The sequence below is a fragment of the Vigna unguiculata genome, chromosome 4, assembly GCF_004118075.2.
Source record: "Vigna unguiculata cultivar IT97K-499-35 chromosome 4, ASM411807v1, whole genome shotgun sequence".
Lineage (NCBI taxonomy): Eukaryota > Viridiplantae > Streptophyta > Magnoliopsida > Fabales > Fabaceae > Vigna > Vigna unguiculata.
The window spans coordinates 14,303,001-14,318,434 of NC_040282.1; positions in this window are offsets into that span (position 1 = coordinate 14,303,001).

A 15,434-nucleotide genomic window follows, 5' to 3' on the forward strand; every position below is an offset into this window, starting at 1 on the left:
AATTTGAAACTGCCACAGACACCCAGTTTACTCAACAACCAATTTAAATATTAAATGGCATACAATAGCAATAAACTCCTTCTGTTGTAGACTTAATTTATCATTCAGAGCACTGAAAAATGTAACCTTTAGGTTAAATAAATGAAAATTTTCAACCTTTATGTTCAATGTCATCAAAAACAAATTTTTGCATGTTCAATTTTTGGCTACTCTGTTCCATAAAATTAAACAAACAAAACAAGGGTTTTGGAGGGAGGAACACCTTTCGACAAATACGCAAGGGGGAAAGAGGTGTAATGGACTCACAGAACGGTTGAATGGTACGATGGGGACGATGAAATGGTTGTCGTCGACGACTTCCGGTACCCGCTGTCTGCAGTAACCCACACACACAGATGCAATGCTTCACTTCTCTCTCTCTCGCTGTCTGCAATGGTGCTTCCTTTCCATAACTTTGCAGCACTCCTTCTCTCAATCTCCACCACTTCTGAAACTCTCTCTGTCTTTCGCTCTCTCTCTCTCTTTCACTTTGCAAAACCAATCCTCCCGCACGTGTAAGCAAACGTTTCATTAAAGCATTTGCAAGAAAAAATTAAAAGCTCCCTTACCACATCAATATTGTCAAAAACTTGTCAAAATATTTTGTCGAAATATCATTTTCGTTTTAATTTGAATTCATTTACAAGGTGAAGATATTTGCATTGTTGCATAAAGGAAGTAAAAGGAATAATAGGGGTAAGTATAAATGATCAAAATATATTTTAAATTCTTTCTCCATTCCTTCAAATACTCGTAAAGGGCATAGATGTAAAACTCAAAGAAGCATGAAGCAATATAAACCTACACAAAATCATCTTCCTCGTTATCGTACTACAGTCATTTAATTAACTTAATGTTGCTTCCGAAGAAGAACCCCAAAAGCAATGATAGAGTAGGTTGAAACTTAATATTTATTAACCTTTTGTTTGAAAAGTAATGATTGTTGATTGATCCTTTAATTATTCATGCTTGTTCTTTTTTACAAGTGAAACCCACCTATTATTAGCATTCCATGAGAAAGAAAGTGGAAATTTGTGTTTTTCATGAATGAGAAATTATTGAAGAAGTAAAAGAAAACTTTATCATATAAGATAATTTTGTAAAGTAATTCCTTTCATTACTAGTAATCATACAGAATTTTGATGCATGGTCGTTATCTAGTACAATGGTTTTTTCTTGGAGGATCTGGAATCATATGTTTGTTGGTTAGTAATTAATTTGATGTACTTGCACCGGAGGTTGTATAGATACTGAAATTTTCTTTGCATTCTAAACTGGTTTCCTTGTGAAATGTGTGTTCATTAACTTGCAGCCTTTTGTCCCTCGTTTAATTTTATTAGGAGGCGAACAATGTTTGGAATTACTATTGTTCCATTTGTCCTGTTAGCACTTGGGATGTTTATTTCTCCATAATGTCCTTGATGACTTTTTCAGGTTGTCAATACACATTTGTAAGTAGATTGATACTTATGTTTGATGTGGGTTTTCTTTCTTAACCATATTGGATGCTCTTATGACTTCACCTATTGACATGTAGGAACACCTACAAGAAATAAAGGAGCAATACAATTGTGACTAAATTATGAATGAAGATAATATCCACAAAGACTTTGTACTCAAGCATTTTACTTTTAAGAGTCCTAGTGATGTGATCCCAATAAGGCTTATAGCTTGGTCAACACCTAGGTCTCATTCCTTTTATTTTCTTTATTTTTAATTAAATAAATGTTAATCTAATTTGGTTTGTTTTGTTAATTATAGCTCGTTTTCCAAGCTGCCAATTATTGAAGTATTGGCATTGGGCCTACGGCCAAATTCTTGTCCACACCAAGTGTAGCACCTGCCACTACATTTTTGTTCAGCATCTTCTTATTTGGGTTGAAGCTTCACGTCTTCACCTGCGACCCAATTTACTCATGCGTGCCATGCTCTTTCATCTGCACACCTCCGCGCGTCTGCAAAGTGATTCAGCCTCATGATTCAGTGTCATTGGGCTTAAGCCCAATCTACAGCAACCTACATGCTTCCAGCACACAACCCTTTGAAGCCAACATTTCAACTAGGGTTCACGCGTCTTCCACCTTTGTTTCTCTCACGTTGGGAGCACTGTTAGGGTTCAAACCGTGATAGGGTTTCCTTTCTTCCATTCATGCGCTCACATTCTTTCTCACTTCACGACAGTATTGTCGTCAATTAATTGTTTCCTTTTCTTCTGTTTGCTTTCTCATGATTTCCATTCATTTTATAAAATGGCAAGCCATTTCGTTGTAAAAGTTAGCTTAGATGAATAATATTGATGTTTAATCCCTTTATTTGTCAGCTCACCTTCCTAGCAGAGGATTTCTCCTCCTAGGGTTACCGGAATCATGAGAGTTCATGAGTTCCCCATTGGAACTCTGTTCGAGAGTGAATTAGTCTCCTACTATGAGATCAATCAAGTCTTTCACTGCAATTTTCAGTTGATTTCAACGAACAATCGACACCTGGAGGTCGTTCTGATCATTGCCCGTCGAATGGAGCAAGTTTCCGCCGATTCATGGCGTCGACAACCTCATCACCTAGCTAATGATGTAAATAGTCCGTAGTATCTAGTAGTCTTGTGTTTGAATCAGATGTGTAGGTTTAGTGCAACACATGTTTTTGTTTGTTATTTGTAGTCTGCAATACATTATGGAGGATGAAATTTGATAGAGTTGTTGCAATTGAATATTATTGTATATGAATTTTGTGGGAAAATATTGACTTCTACAAAGTAGTTAAATTGGATATAGTGTTCTACATTATTTATATTTGATAGAGTGAATACAAAGTTTCACCCACCCAAAATATAATGTGTATAAGAATTTTTTTGACCTTGTGTGCGAAAACTCTTACAACATTTGCCCCTTAATTACATTATGTTTGGTACATAGTTATTGGAAAGATTTTAGAGTCTTTTGTGCACATCATCTTTATCATGGGAAACTCACACCCCACAACCTTGATTGAATTCCGCATGCAATTGACACCCACCCCAAATACAGAGTCAAATACGTTATGAACAAAAATTTGTTGGACTTTGGGTGCAAACACTCTTACATCGTCTGCCAATTAATTACATTGTGTTTGATACATATTTATTGAAAATATTTATGAGTTTTTTTTGCCCTTTATTTTAATTTCAAGTGAATAAAAAACCCACACACAACAACCTCTGATGAATTCCCCATGGACTTCTCACCCACCCCAAATACTAAGTCAAATGTGTTGTCATGAATGATGCTTTACCTGTTGTGCAATAACTCTTACAACATTTTTCACTTAATTACATTGTGTTTGGTACATAGTTATTAGAAATATTTTTTAATCTTTTTTCCCTTTATTTTAATATCAAGTGAATAAAAAACCCACACCCCACAACCTCTGATGAATTCCACATTCACTTCTCACACCTCAAATACAAAGTCAAATGTGTTGTCATGAATAATCTATTTTACTTGTTGTGTAAAATCTCTTACAACGTTTTTCACTTAATTATATTGTGTTCGGTACATAGTTATTGGAAATATTTCTAAATCTTTTTTGCCCTTTATTTTAATTTCATGTGAATAAAAAATGCATAACCTCTGATGAATTCCACATGGTGTTCTCACTCACCCCAAATAGAGAGTTAAATAGTATGTCATGAATAATATGTTTTATCTGTTTTGTAAAAACTCTTACAACATTTGCCACTTAATTACATGTTGTGATTGTGATGTTTCTATGTGTAGATAGAGCATAATGTATGGTTGGAAGTAGTTGTTGGCACAAGCAAACTTGAAGGAAAGATTTGATAAAGTCAAGTTCATGAAGATCACATGTGTTTGATAAAGATTGATGAAGATCCGGTTGAAGATCATGTTTCAATTGTATTAAATCTATAATTGATGTGCTAGATGTAATGATTACATGTTATATCATGTTGGTAGGCTATATAACATAGGTTAGATGTCTTGTTAGTCTTAGTGTGTCCTTTTTAATCTGTTAAAATGGGTTTTAACAGGTTAAAATGCTTGCTATATATAGTTTTTTGTATGAATGTATTCAATCAGTTGAATTGTTTTTCAATCAACTGATTTCACTTAAGTCAAGTGAAATCAACAAATTGTACGGAAAATTCAACTGACTGATTTCACTTAAACCAGACTATATAAGCTATGTTTTCAAGAGCAAAGGCACGATTATGAGTTTTTCAGCGCGAAAACTTGTCATTCATCACTGGAAAATTCTCTCTCTCTTTGTAATACACAACTACAAGATGAAGATTGAAGATATTGGTTGATCTTGGAGGCACTTTAGCTTGGGAATAGCTTGAAGAACTCGTGTATGGTTGGCTAGGGAGAGCCACCACCAGGTTTAGTAGTTCTTGTGATTTTAGGTCTGCGAGTGTAATTCTTGTAGGGTGTTAGTCTAGATTTTTGTGTGAGTCAAAAGTGTAATCTTGGTGTGTGATTTGTAAAACTTTTGAATATAATGGAAACCAGACTCAAGTTGTCTAGGTAAACTAGATGTAGCTCTATGATTGAGTGAACCAGTATAAAAACAATTGTGCCATTCTCTTCCCTTCATCTCACTCACTTTAAATCACTTTAAAAACTCAATAAAACCAAGTAATTCATTCTTTGTTATGCTTTAATGCGTTGTTGTGTAATATGATGTTGCATACCTGTTAGAAATAATGATTGGAACAAGTCTTATGTGTAAAAGTTTGTTGTTTGAGTTAAGTCTACAATTTTGCATTCTGCATAAATTCCTAAGATTTTAGCTGATTGATTTGAAATTTTAATCAAGTGTTTCATAGACTTAAGAACAAATTAGTTTATTGTTTTATTTTTTGATTGATTGAATGTGTATTGTTCTGCAACTTTTGCATTCGAATTTCACAGTCTATTTGATTCAATCAAAAGGGGTTTTATGCTCTTGAAAAAATTTAAGCAGCCAATTCAACCCCCCCTTCTTGGCTTAAATCACCATTTCAAAGTAACAGTAGTTTGAAGTTCTTGAAGTTGTTGGGGGTCTTGTGAGCTGCTTGGTCAAGTAAGGGAAGCTGGGTTTTTTGGTTGAATTTTAGTATGAATTTATCATCTTGGTAGTGAATGTGATGTTGTATGTTGAATTTGATGAAATTTATGTTGAGCTACTAGTTATTTGATTTGATGAAAAGGTTAAATATGTGTTTTGAGCAATTGGGTGTCATCCTGAACTCTTTAAGCCATTTGGAATCAAAAACTACAAGAAAGATACCCAATTAGTCAATTTCTCATGTTCTCCATTGTGACACTAACTTGGGGTCGCGGGCGGCACTTTTGGACAGCCAGGGGCATAGTGGGTTCCTAGCGTCGTAGCATTGGGTGAAACTTTTCCAGTGTTAGGCATTATCCTATTTTTGTAGTCTACATCATCTTGGGAAAAATAGGATTACCACTTCGTTAACCGTTGAATTGGGCTGAAATTGTAGCAGTTGGTCCTAGACATATAAATCTTAATTTTGATTAGTGGGATCCTTGATTAAGGGTTTATTAGAGTATGCTTAGGTTTTGGGTTAAGGGTGGTTGGACCTAAAATTAATTTGAGTGAGGGTGTTGTAGATAGTGAGTGTAGGAAACACTTTGATGATGAAAACATGGATGTCAAAATCGTTTATGAATTCTTATCGCAACATAATGAAGAATTAATTTTAGATGATTTTTGTAGATTATAGGTTTTGATAGGTGTTTATGAGTTTTTGGTACCAAGTCGTAGTGGTATAGTTTTTTCAATATTGTTCAACATTGTTGATGACCTTAGAAGTTGTGGAAAATATAATTGGGGGTAATGTCGTGTATGAGTACTTGGTTAGGAGAGTAACCATTGATTGCATGTCGGTTGTTGGGCCAAATTTTAATTGACTTGAGGAACAATCGACAAAAAGCCATTAGTGTTGCTGAGTTAAAAAGTAACCAAGACCATGATTCATCCTCTGTGAAAACCGAAAAGGAAGATACTAAGGCAAAGTCCAAACATCCAAATGCTAAAAAACGTAAAAAATAATGAATGACCAAATTCTTTGAAATCAATCAACGAAGGGGTGAAATTTGAATCCCCTTTCAAAACCAATAACCAACTGCACAATGCAAGGCAAGGGGATCAACCAAATAAACCAAATCATGGGTGCACACATAATACATAAGCTAAAATGGAGAAAAAGTTCACCTTTTTCAACAACGGGATAACTTCAAAGTTTAGCCCCTAGAAGAAGATGAATATGAGAACCCCCAATGCCACGCGAGAACCACAGAAAAATACTTCACACAAATATGGAGGGGTTGCCAACGAAAGGTGAAGGGAAAACAAATTAAAACCTCCTCAGACGCGCACAATCAGTGGAAGCCTTCGTAGGTGCAAAGGAATGGGGTTGGGGTTCTTCAATGGTAGCTTTCGGGGTCCTTCAATGGAAGCTTTTGGGGTTTGACAATGGCAATTTTTTAGACTACAAGGAAAGGGTTTTATTTACGTGGTTCGAGGTAAAAGAATGACACGACAATGAGGCTCGACAATGGCATGAAAATGGGGTTCCAAATTAGGGTTCAAGAATGGGAGAATGGTTTCAAAAATGGGATTCGAGAGTTCGAAATTGGGGTTGTAAAATGGGGATTTGTTTCAAAACTTTGAGGTTCGAGAATGAGGTTCGTATGCTGCGAACGTTCTACGTTGGGAGTTTAAAGGGGTTTGAAATTGTGGCAGCTTCCACAATGGGATTCGAGAATGGGAAATTTTGGCCCTTAACATGCCCACGCGCGAATGCCACTTTCAATCTCCTCTGTCAACGTGGACAACTTAAACTTAAATTAAAAATCATATTTAAAATGTCACATATACATGCCACGTTAAGTAGTAAAAAAAAATGATAACTTTAAGTAGTCAAATTATCATTTTCCTAACTGAGTCACAAAAAAAGTGAGTGTGAAAAAAAAAGTCAGTGGACACACACGTGTTACACATTGGGTTAAATGGTAACTAATTTTTTTCTCAAATTTACAGTAATTTTTTTTTGTGACAAATATAACATGCACTATATTAAATAAACTCAAAATTCAATTTATTACATTAATTTTGTTGGTGAAAAATCAAATTCATAAATAAATATCAATAAATATCAATTACATCGATGTCGTTACTTTGCAAAATTACTTCAAATTTATAACAATACGGTCTAATTCAAAATGCCTTATGAATAAAATTAAATATCAAATAACATTTATTTATCTCGTTATTTATTATTAACAACGACCATACTTTTTTCATTAAATATTATTACATAATAATTTAATTATTTAGTTATTCCTTTTTATAATTAAAAAGTTCATTTTAATAACATACTTGTATACTATATAATTATAACATTTACATATACATGTACTAAACTTATTTTATAAAAATGTATTCATTTTCAAATATATTATTATTAGTGTTAAATATGTTTTTATCTCTTAACTTTAGGTGAAAATTAAAATTAGTTCATTTTTCGAAACTTTGACTCAATTTAGTTTCTGAACTTTAGAACTACGTGAATTTAGTTCTTTTAACTAATTTTTTAAGCAAACTTATTTAACGTTTTAAACACATTTCATGATATCATTTGAATTATTTATACCGTTTGATACATTTTTTTCCTTTGACGTTAGCTAAGAAAATATCATGAAACGCGTTTGAGATGTCAAATAAACTTAAAAAAATTTTGTTAAAAGGACTAAATTCATGTAATTCTAAAATTAAGAAACTAAATTAAATCAAAATTTTATAATTGAACTAATTTCAAATTTCACTTAAAACTGAGAGATAAAAACATATTTAACCCTTATTATTAACAAAAACACATAAAAAAAACAATAAGACCGTATGCACGGGTCAAGAGACTAATTACAAAGTAAAAATGAAGCATGTGTTTTCAGTGATGATATAAAGAGAAAGTATAATATTATCATACGTATAGACATTAAAATAAAATAAAAATTAAAAGAAATGACATATTTAAAAGTAAAAAATGAAATATATTTTTTTGGTTTATCGATAAACCTTTAATCGAAACACACGGCCCAAGACATAAAAAACACCCTAATTGGCACAATCAAATTTTTCTACCATAAACATTCACGAGTCATCTTCCATTTATTTTACCGTACTTTTCTTCTACTAATTAGTTTCAATGGAGCACTTAGGTAAGTCCAGTTTTTCATCATTTCTTCATTACTTTCTATTGTATAATTTATTTAGTAGGTTGTATGTAATATTTTAGTTTTGTGTGCAGTACAAAATCCCGATAAAAAGGACAAAACAAAAAAGCCATAGGTAAATTGCTGGAGTCTCTAATGACTGATAGAATAAATCAACATGAGGGAGAACTTGCCAAAACCTTTCTCGCAGACTAAAAATAATAGGGTTAAATATATATTTTTTAACTAAAAATAATAAGGTTAAATATGTTTTTTATTTTTTTATTTTCAGTAAATTTTGAAATTAGTTTATTTTGAAATTTTAGATCAATTTAATTTTTTATCTTTCAAAATACGTAAATTTAGTTCTTTTAATTAAATTTTGTTAAATTTATTTAATATTTTAAAAGCATTTCATAATAATATTTGAGTTAACGTTAAAGCAAAAATGTGTCAAATAATATAAACAACTCAAATATAATTCTCGTATAAAACATCAAATAAACTTAACAAAATTTAATTAAAATAACTATATTTACGTAAAGTTAAAATACCAAACCATATTTAACCCAAAATAATAATGGAGATTCTGAAAATATTTGAAGAAAAAATATCAGATGTATTTTGATTGTTTGTTGAATCAGGTATAAAAATATTTTGATTGTTTGTTGGGTTAGATATTTTGTTTTTTATTGTGTGTTCTTTTAACTATTTAGATAATGGTTCTGTTTTTTTATTGTTTGTTGTTTTAACAAACTAAGATATATAGAAAGTATCAAAATAAGTCTCAAGCGTTACAGTGAAAGAGTAGTACAAGCTTCATTTTAAACCATTATTGAAAACACAATGTATTTATTTGGAGCCATTATTATGTGAGAAGGTGAAATTGTGTCGCTCAAAATTATGAACAAGGTTGTTGAAGAAGATCTTGGTTAATGTTGTCTTACCAACCCGAAATCCTTACATCGTTGGATTTTAAGTCTAGCAGGTTTTTCAACATTTCAACTCCGTCATCGAGATCTACTGTGAATGGAGCCACATTTAGTGGTGTATTCCTCGGCAGCTGATGTAACACTCCATTTAATTGATAAATATAACTAAAAGAAGCGTCACATAAATATAACAGTACATAATTTCTTACAATTATCCAAGGTACATCACGATGCCAAAAACTAAACCAGGTACAACATTCAACAGAAAACAAATAGGAGTTTAAAAGGTAGACTAGTACATGGGTCGTAGCCCTAAAGAAAAGCCCAATTAACATAAGAAGTCCAACCCAGGTAGACTATGCAGCGGAATCATCTCTTCCCTGTTGACCACGAGTACCTCTCGCATCTGCTTCCACCAATGAATTGATGATCATCGCAAAAGTAGAAGAACAACATACAAAGCAATCAAACAAACAAAGGGTAAGCTAGAGCCAAAAGTAGTTTTATCATGCAATCATATATACTTTCAACGGATTCATCCTGATACATATAATCTGGTCGGATTCAACGGATGCTTGCACTTGTGGTGGATATCCTTGCTCACCCTCGAGATGCTCACCCCCGAGATGCTCACCCCCGAGATGCTCACCCCCGAGATGCTCACCCCCGAGATGCTCACCCCCGAGATGCTCACCCCCGAGATGCTCACCCCCGAGATGCTCACCCCCGAGATGCTCACCCCCGAGATGCTCACCCCCGAGATGCTCACCCCCGAGATGTGTGTTACAAGTGTTACAATGTTTTCAATCCCCCACACACAAGTTAGCCCTTAATGAGTTTCAGGCCTCCTGCTACTCTCATCACAAGAGTCTGCTCTAAATGAGACTGCTCTAAATGAGACTGCTCTAAATGAGACTGCTCTAAATGAGACTGCTCTAAATGAGACTGCTCTAAATGAGACTGCTCTAAATGAGACTGCTCTAAATGAGACTGCTCTAAATGAGACTGCTCTAAATGAGACTGCTCTAAATGAGACTGCTCTAAATGAGACTGCTCTAAATGAGACTGCTCTAAATGAGACTGCTCTAAATGAGACTAACTGACTCCTTCAGGATGCAACCTTACCTTGAATCCTTACCAACCTTACCTTGAATCCTTACCAGAGCTCTCCGCCTGAGCGAGAGTTCGTGAAACCCCTAGTTTGCTCATACAACACCCAACAGACTCTAATCCAGCCAAAAATCATTCAAAACCCAAAACCCTAGAAAAGGGTCAGCAAGGACCTTGTCGGCACAACAACGAGCACATCAGTTCTAGGAACGTACTAAAGAGCTGAAATAAAAAGTGGAACAGAACCAAGAAACGGGGTTAATATGAAACCCTAACTGAAAATACGAAGGATGATTAATGGGGACCAATATGAGCTAGGAAGAGATACTTACAGGAAATGGACTTGAGCTAGCTCGAAGAGGACTTAGGGCTAAACCCTAGCAGAGCGTTTTGTGAGAAGAGAAGAGGGCGTGAGGGAACTATTTTCGCAAGAATGGCGGAAGTGAGGGGTTTTGGCTGCCTTAGGGGCCTTATATGCCTCATAGGCCAGCTCTTAGACCCATTAGATTGAGACAACCCTTAAAATTTAAGACAACAGACAAACTGAGCCTTATAGCTGCTTCATAAGATTTTGCACCAAAATCTGACTCAGTTCATCACCCTTGTCACGGTCACTAAGCAAGAAATTTCAAAAGAAAATGGAGGAATCACATTGTTCAAAACCATCACACGCCGGTAAAATAAAAGAAAAAGAAAGAAAAAACACAATAAAACTCGAAGACGCGGAACATGCGTATGCTTGGTTTGAGAAAGGACGCTTTTTCATGCACCCCACATTGTTCTTATGCACCTCCAAACTTTTCTTTTTTCCCATTTTACCCTCTTAATAATAAGAAACCGGATAACATACTTCAGGAGAACTAACCAGATCAAGAAATCCGGTTAATTATTTTGACGGATTTCAAAATCAGATTTTAGAATCTGATGTACTACTCCAAATAAGGGGAAAGCATACCAAATTCATAAATTTGGTGGCTACGTACAATTTCACTTAATCGGATTTCAAAATTCGATAAATTTTTGACTTCACATAATCGAATTTCAAAATTTGGTACACACAAATGAAATTGAACTTCAAAAATTAATAGATATATAAAATTTTACATAACTGAATTTCAGTACACACAAATAGAATTGAATTTAAAAATCTGATAAACACGCCATTTTAAAATCTGATGAACACACAAAAATAAAATCGGAATGCAAAATCTGATGTCCACACACACAAATACAACCAGATTTCAAAATCTGATATTTAAAAAAGCCTCCACCAAAATGGGGATCTGGTATGTGTGTGGGAAATTTTTCAAATTTCTCTTTATGTGTGTGGAAATCCAGTATTTAACTTTAATCCCCTTCCTCTAATTTCTCCAAAAACCCTTATCTTCAGAAATAGGGGCACACAAATTTTCTTTTGATATTTCCAACCTCTTGGAACATGTGCTTTGACGGTGATTTGATGAAAATTTGATGACTGAAGATCTCATGCTTTCATTGTATTTATGTTGTAATCCTTAGGCTTAGGGTTTGAGTAAGATCTTGAAATCTCATATTTAAAAATGATTTCAAATTGTTTAAATTTATTTTAATGAATGTCAAGTGATTTCAACCTGTTAAAATTTTAATCACTTGAAATGTTCATAGCTTTATTACGAGAACCCATGCTAAAACATTTTAATCGATTGAAACATGATTTCAAAATCCTGGAACATTCATGAGATATCACTTTCACTCTATTGCAACTTATTGAAATCATTAAAAAAAACCATACTAAGTGACTTTAATCGATTAAAATGAAAATCAATTGATTATATTTGTCTTTTTGAAACTTAAATATGTTATGTTTTAATTGATTAGTTTTATTTCGACTTGTTGATTGCACTGGTTTAGTATATATATATATATATATATATATATATATATATTATTTTAACCGATTTTATATAAATTCAAAAGCTTCAACAAAATTAAATATATATAAATTTAGAAGAGTAAATTTGATTTCTCTAAGATAAGAACACTTCTCAGAACTCATTTTGAAAAATCATTGTCAAGATCAAGATTCAAGAACTATTCTACTCATCTTTGTGGTGAAGATAACTTGTATTACTCTTAGTGGGTGTTGGCTTATGTGCACTGGCTTGTGGAAGGATTTTACAAGTGTGTAATGATCTTATATGGTTCAAGATCAAGTGTTTGTATTACTTTTCTTATTTTTCTTCTAAAGTGCATGTAAAACTTGAATTAGTAGATTAATTTGACGAGGGTAATTAGACAACTCGACGTAACTTATATGGTTCAAGGTCAAGTGTTTTTGATACACATGTTAAATACATCCAGAAAATATTAGAGGTGGTAATTCTAGTATGTTATTTTTTTTGTTTTTTTTTTCAAAAAGAGATTTTCCATGTTAAAATATCTTGTACTCCATAATTTAAACAGTAATAATTTTTGCTTCAAAGTTTATAAAACACTGTAATAATTGATGATTGGAATTCAAGTTTTTAATGATATTATGTACGGTACGATTTGTTCACGATGAAACTGGTAGGGTTTTCACTCTTTTTTTTTGTAATAATGTTTAAGTAATGATTGAAATTATTCAACCACTCATTTCCTTTCCATGATGGTGTTATATGTGTATGAAAAATTATTAGAAAGTAACATTTAACAGTTTTTCATTAGATGGTTGGAAACGATGGAGAAAATGTTATCTTGGTTCAGCCTTAAAATTTTGACTAGTTTTTTAATAATAAAACGTCATTATCATGATAAGAAATTATTAACCAAAATATGGCTTATCCCCATCACATCCTAAAGTATGTTCATCGCACTTCAAAGTTTGAGTAAGACAATCCAAATTATCTTATGATCTTCATAGCCAATGGAATGGGACCCACCATTTGTCAGCTCACTAATGGATGCCCATGATGGTCAAGTGATAAAGTTTAATTTTGGTGTAGCAAGAGTTTTGAAGATTTTTTATACTCAATAAAAAATATGAATGTTATCAAATTTTGGGAAAATGAAAATAATATAAAATATTATATTCTAATTTTGCTGCTTTTTGAAATATATATAGAATAAAAATAGAATAATAGGTAGTACATTTTCACACGTGAATATATTAACATTTTATCAACTTTTATAATGAAACAAGTAATATAGGAAGCCGACAAAAAAAGGAGACACTCTTTTTATTAGATTTGTCAACGGGTACATCTAAGTTTATTATTCTTAAATAGTTTCTACGGAAAGGGTTTCAAGATTATAAAGATTTTCTTGGATTTTGTACATGTAATTAGTTGTCTGGGATTTTGAGACGAAATAGAGTTAAGTTTATGCACAAGATTTGTTTTTAGCATGAAGTTAGATTAGTCAGAACATTTTAAAGTATTCTCTTCTCTTCACCTTTTAAAGCTTTTTTTTATGTATTTTCTTATTCTTCAAATTCCTTCCGTCTTTATTATTTATTAAACTCTTCATTTAATTTGTGTTATTTGGCAAATCCTGAACGATTAATTAAATAATTAATCTTTAACCATTAATTTTACTATATCAGTACTTAATCTAACACTCAATTGTTTTTGGGCCTAACACCACACAACCCTCTTAACCTTAGTATTATAGAGTGTAAGGCTAAAAATTTTTAAACGAACTATCTATCCACAATCAACCATCCTAAAAGGTCGTCTATATTTTTATTAAGTGCCTTGAAAAGTCGCTAAGGAAGAATTCCTTGGAAGATTGTCCTTAAGTGTTTTAAGAGGTCGTCCAATTTTCTTTAGGTGCATTGAATGTTCACCAATGGAGAACTCCTTGAAATGTTGTCTTCAAGCGTCTTTAGGTCACCCAAATTTTTTTTGAGTGGAGAACGTCATGGAAGGTCATCCTTAGATGCCTTAAGGTCGTCCAAATTCTTTTGAGTGGAGAACGCCTTGGAAGGTCGTTCTTAGGCACCTTAAGAGGTTATCCCAAATTTTTGTTTAGTAACTTGAGTGGTCACTTTATTTCTTGATGGGAGTCTTGATAGATAGTCTTTACTTCTTTATAGATGTCTTGAAAGGTCACTTTTTTAAATTGGCTTCTTCAGCCCCCAAGTTGGATATCAATTTAATATGACTGTAATATCAAAGTTAGAAACCCATCCAACATTATATATATAACTAAAAATATACATCGAAAGAGTAAAAGAATTTGCAGTGTTCCCTCTTCATAATGAAATAGACCCCTTGTCTTTAATTGTTTTTCGAAAGCAATATCTTATGCCCTTGTTTGCCCTTGTAGGTAAGAAAAAAATACATTAGAGTACTTGTAATCAATGGCAGTCCTTTGTTATGACTAAGGAGATCATGGTCCCCCAATTTTTTTTATTTTTATATAATTTAATATATAATTTTAAATATATTTTTTGAAATTTAATATTTTTAATATATTTTATACATTTGATATTCTAAATTTTTTTAATAAATTTATATCTATATATAAGGAAAAGTCTTTTTTTTTCACACCTATTTTTTAATTTTACCTTTTAAATATTTTTTAAATAAAATTAATTATTTTATTAATATTATCTTTTAAGTGATCATTAATTTAACCTTTTTTTATTTGATTATTTTTTTGTATTTACTTAATCATTATAAATGAAAATTAATTATAGTAAAATTATAAAAATTATTTATATTTAATTTTATAATTATAATTATAACAATAATTATAATTTTTTATTTTTTATTATCATAAAAAAGTAAATACAATGTTTTTACTAGTTTATATAAAAATTATGGGATTACGCTTTTAGTTCTTATTTTTGTTCAAAAATATCAAGTTCTAATTTTTTTTAGTCTCAATTTGATCTAGATTTTTTTTTTGAAAAAATGATGCAATTTGTTTTTTTTTTCTTGTTAAATTTCTTGAATCAGATCAAGTTTTTTCATCAAAATTGAAGTTGTGAATAAGGATGGTTTTCTTTGTCGGTCTAATTGACATAATCGTAGTGTCAATTTTGATGAAAAATATTTGTTACACTCCACGAAATTTAACGAAAAAAATCAAATTGCATCAAATTTTAAAAAATCGAGAGCAAATTGAACTTAAAAAAAAACTAGAAGTTCAATTTGATATTTTTGGATGAAAAAAT